Genomic DNA, 4,570 nt, shown 5'->3' with positions numbered 1-4,570 from the left:
CATGGCTATTTATAATATGTTTCTTTATTATAAAATGTTCATTATTTTGTGAATATCCCTTGCTGACTGTCAAACAAGTTACGGACAGAATTGCCTTGTTAAAGGTACTCGCTCATATTTTGCCAAAAAAAATAATATCAAAATAAAATGCGGCAAATCTTAAGTAGTGTTTGAACTAAAATACAAAAAGCTGGAACCTTTCAGCAAATGTTGATATTTGGTCAAATATCGTCTTTAAAGACCACAAATTTCATTAGCGTTTATAACGCGATTGAAAATTAATTAGGGCTGTGTAGTTGCGTAATTGGTTGATTGACATTATCACGTGAGGTTATCAATGTATCCTTAACAGGTCAACATATCCACCACATTTGTTAGAGTCCCGGTGGCCGTGTGGATTAGACGGCTGTTTTATATTTTTTCTTGACTTTACCGGCGTGGGTTCGAGCCCCACTAAAGCCAAAATACTCATTTATGCTATAACTGTGTTTTTTTGTAATTTCTATATCCTAGAGTAAAATAATGATAAAACAAGTGTTTTCAGATGCATTACCGGGAAAACTTTGTTTTGGTTCAAAAACATGAGCGAGTAACTTTAAATTCAGAGGCTGGGCGAGGAAAAAGAAATAGTTTTACAGTATCATGAACAGAGAAAACTAGTTACAAATATTGTTAAAAAATAAAATTGTTTTTTTTTTGTTTCTTATATTTATTCATTACATAGACACTAAAATAGTAGCATACAGTCGAACCCCGTTGGCTTGAACTCCAATGGACCGTCGAACATACCTCGAGCCTCGGAAAATTGGAGCTAAGCGGGAATGCTTACCTTCAGTATAAAGAAATCGGTCCATTACATCCAGTTTGAGCAAATTTCTAGCAACATCAACTAACATATTTTATATAACCTATGTTAGTTTACAGGGATACTTCTATCAGTAAACGTGCGGTTAAGCAAAATGTGATTTCCTACTTTCGTGTACCGTTCCAAGCCGTATTAGAAGCACAAGATATATTTGTAAATTGTTGTATTATATGTACGAACCTTTTGTGTTTTGACTTTTATATTGACATTATATTTGACATTACTAATTATAAAGGTTTCCTTTATATAAAAAGAGCAAGCTCGAAACGCCTATGAAGCAAATTAGTTAATTCAGTTGACATCAATTATGAAATCATACTCAATCGTAAACGATAATAATGTGCCCTAACTTTGCAACTCTGTGGCGCCTGCCTCACAATCAGCTCGAAGTGCCATGTTCCTATATCAAACGGTAATTTGGTTATTGTGCGGACAAATTTTCATAAGACAGTTGATTGTGACTTTTAACTTACTAAGCTTAAAATCAATATTTATATATGCTGATCGATTGCAATCTTCCACTGAAATTTCATTGTCAATCGGTTCTTGACTTAATGGGCGAACAAAGTGTTTCTTCTAGCCTCAAAAACAATAGGGGTAATATACAGATCAAGGGCAACATACCACTGGATTTTCAGGGTCAAACAGTTACCAAGTAAATGGGCGGACAAAGTTTATATCGGACTGCGTGCAATAAAAAGCTGACCTTAAAAAAACAATAAGAGCCATCTACTGGTCAAAAGCAACTTACCACTGAAGTTATATGATACTTGATCAAACCATTCTAGATTCATTGTGTGGACAAAATGTTCATAATTCTGTTGTACATGACCTTGACCTTTGACCTTCTGAGCTCATGAGCAAAATAGTCAAATGATTGTCAATGGCAACCGACCACTGACGTGCAATTGTCATAGTTAAAACCGTTTTCGAGTTGATGTGCGGACAATGTTTTTTTTCAGATTTTTTTTTCCAAAAATAGATGTTAGTGAATGTAGCTTGTCAATGGCCATCTACTGCTGCAGTTTCATGGTAACACGTCAAACGGTTCACGGAATAATGTGCGGGAAATTTTTGCATAAGACTATCGACTGTGGCCTTTGAATGACTCACTTGTATACGCACAACATCACACTTGCCCCAACAATAATTAATGACTATGAAGTTAAATATATAAACCTCATGGGAGCCAGGCATAATCTAACTTTCAATAGGACAAGCTTCTTGTGAACAATGTAACCACGACCACGAATCAATAGGTGTCATTGGCATTTCATGACCAACGTTCCTATCGAGTTTGATAACCTTAGGCCAAAGCGTTAACTAGTTATCAGTCGGACAAGGTTAAGTCTACAGACTGAGGAACAACCCGACATGTTCAAATCAATAAACCCTCCGTCCGCTGAGGGTGATGATATTAACACAATAGGGATCATTATTGGTCAGATGGTACCTACCCCTAACGTTGCATGGTCCTAAGTCAAGCAATTCTTCAGGTATTGTCCGGATAAGACGATCCAACCGAATGAAATTCTGTATAACCCTTTTTCGAACGAGAGTACTGTCATAATACTTAACAAGAGCACGGCACGCAAATGTTACCTGTTCTGTTGTGGTTTTTATTCCATAGAGGGGAATAACTCGACACACATGTATTTTTTCAGCAATTAATGTTAAACAATTGAAAATAAAAAAAATGAGCTTTTATAATGATGATTTTTTGGAAGCGGTACTTTATCCACATTTGAATACAGGAGCAAAACCTAATGTGGAAATATGCTGATACGTGTACAATGGATAGTATTTAACTTAACAAACATGTGACAAAGGAGTTATCGAGGCAATTGAATGTGAGCCATGTACAGTTGTGGGTACATTGATTAACTCTAAGACATCATTAGAAGTCCCTCATACCAGATATGTACAGTTGTGGGCACGTTATTAACTTAAAGACGTAATTAAGATCGCCACATAAGAGATAGTTAGACAGTTGTGGACAATTAGATTAAATCCAAGACATGATTAAACGTGCCACAAAACAGAAATAAACAGTTGCGGGCACTTAAATTAAATCTTAAGACATAATTAAGCGTGCCACATTAAAGACATGGATGCTATAAGACCATTCTTACACTTAATCAGACAACACGTGATAACTTTATAGGAAGAGGTACTTCACAACAACACACAATAAAACAATAAGATAAACCTTTCATTTATACGACAAATAGTGATGTTTTTACTGGAAACGATACTTGATCCACAAATCCACATTTGAATACAGGAGCAAAACCTAACGCGAAAATATGTTTCTTTCATAACGGACATGCGTTTCTTAGTTTTTCCCGGGACTGGAAATTTCTCTACCCGGGTAAGACGACTCACATGCATCTACGCGCAATTTCAGAATAATATTTTAATGGATAATGATACTAAATCAAAAATAGAACGATTTTAAAGAGCAGAGTCAGAACAATGTACATCAACAAAAATATTTATTCAAAATTAAATGAAAACCTCAAAACGGCGACGTCAATCGGGAACTATTTGACGTTCACTTCAAATTACTGCGCTTCACGAAATCGGCTTCAATTAACAACTTCATGGCAATTTGGTGGAATATCTAAAACCAACACTTACACCGTCAATATTGCACTTAAATTTCAATGTTCGGTATTCCAGAAAAAAGTATCGTTTACATGTATACGGGGCGGATGTAAAAGAAAATGTCCCGTGTAATGTGTAAGATAGTTTTATTCTACATGTACAGTTGCAAACCAAGGACCAACGGGAACAAGTAAATGTATAAGCAGCTATTAAAACAATTGAATGGAGCCTTGTATAGGTGTGGGTACTTACTCTAAGATATCATTAAGAGTGCCACATGAGAAACATATACGCTTGTGACACGTATATTAACTCTAAGACGTCACTAAGAGTGCCACATGAGAAACATATACGCTTGTGACATGTATATTAACTCTTAGACATCAATAATAGTACCACATGACAAACATATACGCTTGTGACACGTATATTAACTCTAAGACGTCACTAATAGTGCCACATGAGAAGCATATACGCTTGTGACATGTATATTAACTCTTAGACGTCAATAAGAGTGCCACATGCGAAACATATACGCTTGTGACACGTATATCAAATCTTAGACATCATTAAGAGTGTCACTTGAGAAACATATACGATTGTGACATGTATATTAAATCTTAGACATCATTAAGAGTGCCGCATGAGAAACATACACGCTTGTGACACGTATATTAACTCTAAGACATCATTAAGAGTGCCACATGAGAAAAGAGTACGCCTGTGACACGTATATTAACTCTAAGACATCATTAAGAGTGCCACATGATAAACACGCTTGTGACACATATATTAACTCTCGGACATCATTAAGAGTGCCACATGAGAAACACGCTTGTGACACGTATATTAACTCTCGGACATCATTAAGAGTGCCACATGATAAACAAATACGCTTGTGACACGTATATTAACTCTAAGAAATCATTAAAATTGCCACATGAGAAACACGCTTGTGACACATGTATTGCTTTGTCAACATTGAAGTCATATCCCCACGTTTTAGCATAGTGTTTCACAAAATGTAATTGTTTTCCTAATGCTGTTTCCACATAGCAGTGTTAAGTCGTCTTCAAGTGTTGGATTACCGCAATGGAT

Source organism: Mya arenaria, chromosome 16 (assembly GCF_026914265.1).
Source record: "Mya arenaria isolate MELC-2E11 chromosome 16, ASM2691426v1".
Classification (NCBI taxonomy): domain Eukaryota; kingdom Metazoa; phylum Mollusca; class Bivalvia; order Myida; family Myidae; genus Mya; species Mya arenaria.
The sequence above is the reverse complement of the archived record's forward strand: the minus strand, read 5'-3'. Positions refer to the sequence as shown.